Source organism: Pipistrellus hanaki, assembly GCF_964339955.1.
Source record: "Pipistrellus hanaki genome assembly, chromosome: 13".
Taxonomy (NCBI): domain Eukaryota; kingdom Metazoa; phylum Chordata; class Mammalia; order Chiroptera; family Vespertilionidae; genus Pipistrellus; species Pipistrellus hanaki.
In genome coordinates this window covers 45757568-45764667 of record NC_140515.1, presented here as the reverse complement: position 1 = coordinate 45764667, position 7100 = coordinate 45757568, and the positions used below count along the sequence as shown (strand labels likewise).

General features: G+C 42.9%; 1 long non-coding RNA gene across 1 annotated transcript; it reads right to left on the bottom strand.

Moving 5' to 3' along the window:
* Window positions 1–1679: 1679 nt before the first annotated feature.
* LOC311631606 lies at window positions 1680–6475 on the bottom strand. Its single transcript, XR_014796609.1, has 3 exons — window positions 6091–6475; window positions 5439–5610; window positions 1680–1767 (listed from the first exon to the last, which is right to left on the bottom strand). It is a non-coding gene; the product is annotated as an uncharacterized lncRNA (long non-coding RNA).
* Between the last annotated feature and the right edge of the window lie 625 nt (window positions 6476–7100).

Sequence of the window (7100 nt, the reverse complement as noted above, 5' to 3'; positions counted from 1 at the left end):
CCCCTGCAAAGCCTTATAACACCCACGACAAAACCCATTTCACAGATGAAGCACAGGAGGGTAAGTGATTTGCTCTGGTCACATGGTGAGTGGAAAATGAAGATTTAAATCCAGGCAGACCATCTCCCAAGTCTGTGCCTTTCAACGCGGTGCAGTATCTGTCAGCTCTCCAACCACACCAGCTCATTTTTTTTTTTAAATTTTCACTGCTCATTTGCTTACTAAACCCTTTATATATATATATATATATATATATATATATATATATATATATATATATATATATATATATATTCTTGTGACTCTTCACCCAAGAATATATATATAATTGACTTCAGGGAGAAAGAGAGAGGGAGAGAGAGAAACATCAATGGTGAGAGAGAATCATTGATGGACTGCAGCCTGCATGCCCCACACTGGGGATAGAGCTCACAACCTAGGCATGGGAATTGAACCATGACCTCCTGGTTCACATTTAGATGCTCAAACCTGAGCCACGGCGGCTGGGCCAGCCCCTCTTTTCAGACAGAATGCCTGCACGTTGGTCTGTTTGGCAGACATCTGGAAACACACTAAAGCCAACCAAATCAGTCCTTCATGTAGGAGGTCCTTTGTCATCCTGACTTTTCTCAGCCTCCATCGCCATCATGTAATCAGGGCGCTTTTCATGCAGTCAGCTCCTAATTCCTGCAATTTCCTCTCAATGGCTCTCCAGATCCTGCTGCTGATTAGGGCCATTCACAGCCCTGCAGTGGGTGCTGGTGTAGTTACCAGGTGCAGGCACCCAAGCCCCCAGCCTTTCATTTGAAACAAATTTTCCTTTATGTCCACATTTCAAGAAATGTTACTCTCCCTTCAAAATGATAAATGACTTTTTCCTGGAAAGAGTTTGGCCACAATTATTTTTTTTTCTATAAAAAAAAAAAAAAAAAATCACATCCAAGTATTTCCTGTTGGTTTAAGGAATTAGAGAAAGTTCGGACTTCATCACTTGCTCAGCGTTCGGCTACAGGCGAGGCTCACTTAACAGTTGAGTTCCCAACCTCTGGCCCTTGGGGTAAAAACAATAGACTATGGACTTGTATGTCATAACTAATGGGATGATGATAAAACTTTATTTAATATATTGATAAAGTGTTCCTGATTAAATATGTCCTGCTTTTTTACATGTGACGGAGTGTTTTATATAATCAGAAAAATAACAGGAAATATGATTAAGCAGTGATGTTGGTAATCATTCCCTAGAGCAGTTTTTCAACCTTAACAAGTTGATTAGGTCAGATCATTTTTTGTTTTGTGACTCTTCACTCAAGAATATTTTTTAAACTTATTATTGTTATTTAATTTTTTTTTTTTTTTTTTTTTCAGAGAGAGAGAGTGGAAGGGAGGGAGGGAAGGGGAGAGAAAAAGGAAAGAGATAAAAAAACAAACAAACATCAATGCAAGTAAGACACATTGATTGCTTGCCTCCCGCACATGCCCCAACCACAGTTAGGGATCAAAAAGGCAACCCAAGGATGTGCCCTTGACCTGGAATCAAACCCATGACCCTTTGGTGCATGGGCTGGCACTCTAACCACTGAGCACCACTAGCCAAGGATGGATAATCCTTTGTTGGGATGGGCTGTCCTGTGAACTCTAAGACGCTTAGTAGCACTGCTGGTCTCAACTCACCAGATGCCAGTAGTAATACCCATCCCTACAAGCCGAGGTAGCCAAAAACATCCCCAGAAGTTGCCACATGTCCTCTGCGAAGCAAAACTGCCCCTGGTTGAGAAGCACAGTTAGAAAGGACAGTAACAAGGAAATAACCCATGGTGTGGCCTTCTGGTTTCACCCCTGCCCATTCCTCCGCCTCCACCTCACCACCCACCGAGCATCTCTGACAATCTCTCTTCTTGGTTTCTATTTTGCTGGTGTTGTGAGATTGACCACTTTCAGTTCCTCATATTTTGCGAATCTTTCTGGCAATCTGTCACCTACCATTGTCTTCTAGATGTCCACACTGTTCCCAGCTCTCAAGTTTTGGTCCAATGACTGCATTTCTGAACCTGGGGGGGGGGGGGGTGTCCCCATTGCCTTCGCATCGATAGCCTGAGCCTTACTTTCTTGCAAACATTAGGTCTGAGAAGAAATCGCTGAAATAGGTGGAAAAGAGGCTGCCTGTGAACATCTGCACATTTTAGCACTTCCCTTTAGTAACTTTGTTTCAATCTCATGATGTGTAAAATAATAGGGGAAATGCAGCAAGGGGAATTTAGAGCGATATTTTGGCGTGTCTGAGAGAACTGATGATGGAAAAAGAATCTGGGTTTTCTAAAATCTAGTAAGGAGACTTTTTTTAAATATTTTAAAATGTGATAGTTCTAATCAAAGAACTTTTAATGGTCTGATAAACACATTTGTATCCACAGCCACAAAAGCCTGCTCTTGTATTTTTCCAACGTTTAGGCCAAGCATAGCACACAACTTTCACCCCTCACACCACAGCATGATGGGTTGTCTCTTTACACGGTCCTTTCCTATCAAATCTCTAGAGCTGGACTTGACAAGACAGGCCAACCAGATTGGAACTAAATCTTCCATGTTGCCAAGAACCCAAGCAAGGTTTCTGAGGGAAATTGACCTTTCAGGTTTGAAGTGATGTCGACGGTCACATTTAATGACTGTCGCTGTTCAGATGGTGGTTTGAATTGACCCAGTGAGCCTATTCAAAACTCTGGTACCCAAATCTCTGTTTGTCAAAGGCCCCCGCATCCTTCACGATCCAATGCCTTACATGAGGATCTCCCCTCTTGGATTATCCATACCAGGATGATCACATTTTTAGTGTTCTCCGTTATTTTGTAGTCCTTTGTGATCTGTTTGTTTTTGTCCTTTTTAAGCTTGAAGCTTCTTAAAGGCAAATGTCTAATTAGTTTATCCTTATGCACAGATAAACTGTCTCTGCACAGAGTAGGGGCCCAGCAAATACTTGTGCAACTGAATTTAGTCTTGGTGGAATCACCTTAGGTCTTGCTGTGTCACTTAATGCATCTTGGCTGAGGATGTAAGGAAGGAGGGAGGGAAAGAGGGAGGGAGAGAGGAAGGAAGGAAGGAAGGAAGGAAGGAAGGAAGGAAGGAAGGAAGGAAGGAAGGAAGGAAGGAGGGAAGAAAGGAAGGAGGAAGGAAGACTGTTTTGTGTATTTTTACTTGAATATGTTTAAATACCAAAACCCTTTAGGAGGTATGAAGTACTCTGTTGAAATCATAACAAGACGGTAATGACGTGGGGCAGTGTTTGCCTTATCTAAAGATAAAGATGGTTATTAATGAGAACGACACACTATTCTCCTCCTGCCCCCCTGCTTGTAAAATGTGTAGAGAAAGGAAAGTTTTTACTCAGGGGACAGATAAGCTTGTTTCCCTGCTAATGAGCTTTATTTCCTTTTGCTTGCCTGAGTTTTCCTATGGCTGTAGGACTATGAGGGACAAGAAATAACGAAGTGCTGCTTTATCCATCTGAAGCCCCATGGCTTCTCAGGTAAGTGAATATCTGTGTGTTCTCCTTTTGGTGCAGGAACTTTGGTCACGTGATGGCATTTCCTCCAAATGTAACATCCATCTACCCGGATCTGGGTTTTCCATTATCAAACAGAGTATGCAGCATCCTGCAGCTGGCTCTGCTGCTTCTACTGAAAGCGTGTGAGAAACCTCTCTGGCAGCCCGCTCTGTGCAACTCTAAAGAATAGGGGAGCTCAGCTGGAATAGAAATCAGGCTGGAGATGAAGCAAGAGTGACTTCAGTGAACTGTAAAGAAAGGTTTCCTGACCAATCACAGAGGCTCAAAGACATGTGGTCTAAATCACATGGCCTTTGCAAAGCATACAGCACCGAAAGAGAGCACTTCTCTAAGATAGTCATGTTCGAAGCCATGATGGGATTTTGGGTACCCTGTTGATGTGGAAAAGAACCCCTTGGGGCTTTGCTTGACGGGATCTGGAAATCTAACCAAAACGGATGGACCAGATTGAGAGGAATGTAGTAAAAGCAGAAGGCCCAATCTAAAAAAAATGAATATGACCAGTTCTAAATCTCCCAAGTTATAGACTCTTCACTGGTGGGCCATACCCCTGGAAGGTACGAAGACAGCAGGGATTTGAATTATATGTCAAATTTTTACATTTTTATAGAATAAGAGCCCACTCCTAGAAAGTAAAATGTTAACTACGTGGATGCCCAAGGAATTAGATCTCCTCAGCAAAGAGAGAAGGAAAGTGGAGGTTGGTCCTAGAGGTCAAAGTGTAATAATAAGGGACATTTTGGAGGGTCCGGGAGTTAAAATTCATAGCCATCCTAGCTGATATATTAGGGCCCTCCAGGAGAAGGGGGTGATTCAAATGAAGGGGTGAGAGGCGCAGTTGTCTATGGTTATCTCACCCCCTGGCACACCCAGCTCTGCTCCTGCAGACTTCCAAAGAGCAGAGACTTTAGGAGGTGACACTCAGATACGCTCGGCTCCTGAATATTTCATGATGGCAGGCCTTTCAGTTGCTCACTTCCTTTGTTATTTATAGTCCCCAGATCTCTATAGAATGAAGATGCCATGGCTGTATTCCAGATGCTGCCCTGGAGCAGGCCTAAAATAAAAACTAGGCAGGATGGAGCCATAAGCCAATTAGACGTGGAAGAGTAAATGGTAGCTGCTTGCACAATTTGATATGAGAGGCTTCAAGAGCAGCATTGCCCATGGATGTGCTATGGACAATGTCAGCAGCCCCACCACGATCAGGACCCCTGGACTGTATTACAGCTTGACTCTGGTTACATGAGAATACATCAATCACCAATTCCTTAGTGTGAATCAGGACTTTCTTTTCTTTTTTTTCTCTCAACTGAGAGTCTGTTGAGAGTGTGTGCCTTGTATTCTGTTTTGGACATGAGGGAAGAGAGAGAAACAAGGTTAAAAACTGAGAGCAGAATTAGAATGGACGATAGGGTGGGGAAAAGATGGGGTTCCAGTAGAAAACGAGCAGGAAGTGAGGGATGCTTGGATGACCCTAGAGGTAAATTTATTTATTTATTTGTTTGTTTGTTTGTTTGTTTTTAAAGATATTTTATTGATTTTTCACAGAGAGGAAGAGAGAGATAGAGAGTTAGAAACATCGATCAGCTGCCTCTTGCACACCCCCTACTGGGGATGTGCCCGCAACCAAGGTACATGCTCTTGCCCGGAATCGAACCCGGGACCTTTCAGTCCGCAGGCCGAGGCTCTATCCACTGAGCCAAACCGGTTCCGGCCCTAGAGGTAAATTTAACTGGCTTTTCAGATTGGCCTGGGACCAGCTCTAGGGATGGAATGTGGCTTGGTTTCCATATCGGTTTCTACTTTAGGTGGCAGTCATTCTTAGGTTTGAGGTCAAAGTGCCTTAAACAATGCAGGTAAGAGCAAGACTCACTTAAGCAAAGGGTGCAGAAGTCCTTCAGGTTTGAAGGCTGGTTTACGCGTCAGCTCCATCAGGAAATGTTCTCCATCAGGATGTGGATGGTGGTTCCATGGACGTATATATTTGTCCAAACTCAGCAAGCAGCAAATGAAACATCTATTCATTTTCCTGGATGTCGTTTATGCTTCGATAAAAATTAAAATATAAAAAGTGAAGTGAACTATTATAGCCATAAAAAGTAAACTTTTGACCTTACTCAACTTGTCTAATCTCCTTAATACAGTCTACTTTAAAATTAATTTATCTTGTGGACTAATCACCAACTGTCACCATTTGGGCTAAAAGTACACTTGATAAAACCTTGCAGAAAGGTCCAAAGTTCATTTCTATTCTGTTGAATCATTCCACTTGCCTTTTTTTTTTTTTTTTTAATCCTAAATGTGGTTTCTATTTCAGTAATGGCACTAGCATCGAATTTGGGAATGACTGTTGAATTCAGGATACCCACTTGGTCACTTAACATTTTGAGTCACAAGAGGTGTTATTGCTCACTTTGGGGTTGAGATTTTTTTTAGAAGTTGTTCATTTTTGTCAAGAAAGCAAAACATTGTTTCCTAGAGTCGTGAATTGGGAATCTTTACCTATTAGACCCATCAATACTCACGTTCTACATACTGGTTTTCTTTCTCCTGGCCCGTTGGTTCCTCGACTCTTTATTTAATTGAAAAAGAAAAAGAAAAAGAACAAACACACAGGTTTCGTCTTTACCTAAAACCCAGCCTTTCCAGAGCCTCAGAGACGGATCCTCTGGTGGTTTGATAAAAGCAAAGCTGGCTCCGCAATGACTGCCTTGGTATTTTCCAGCTAAAATTAGCGATTGGGCAGCAAGTGGAGGCAGTCATTAAGACACGAAATCACCCGGTCATCGGAGTCACGATCTGGGTTTCTTGTGATGAGGATGGAGCTTCAGGTCCCTGGAGTCTAGTTCCTTAATAAGAAAGATAAGAGACTGCTGTTGAACTCAACCTTGCAGCTGGTCGCCCAGCTGAGCTGGGAAAATTCCTGAATAAATGAAGAGAGCTCTACATTTCCTCTCTGTGCTCCTTAAAAGGAAGAGGGCCCAGGCCTGGCTTGGGAACACTTCCCAGCTGTTTTGTAGTAGTCATTCTGCCCTCTTCTTAGCTGTGTTCTCTCGCCCCCCCCCCCCCCGCCCCGCCCCCCATAGCTAACTGTAAGCATTTGCTTATTATTAGTGATGTGATTCTTTGATTTGGTATTCAAGTGTTACAAAGAGCTTGATGGGTAGCAGGATAGCGAATTATTTTTGTACCTTTGGGGAAAATACTGCTGCTTTGCTCTAGCAACAATCAGGCCAGAATGGACAGCCCAAAGAACTGTGGTTTATATTTTTGGCTTTTGATGAACCTCTTCTCATTTTCTTTCTGATTCACAGTCTACTTAACTTTTTTTTCTGCTTTCATATTCTGCTGGCCTTGGGGTGAACAATTTTATTCACAGTCAAGAGAAAGGGAGTTTTAGGTGGGGTTCACCAGAAGCAGACCCAGAGACCAAGATTTAAATTCAAGTGCTTTCAGGGGAAGAATTCCTGGGAAGGAACAATAAGGAGTTGAGGGGGAAGGGGAGGGAAGGAGGGAGCCAGGCAGGAGGGCAGCA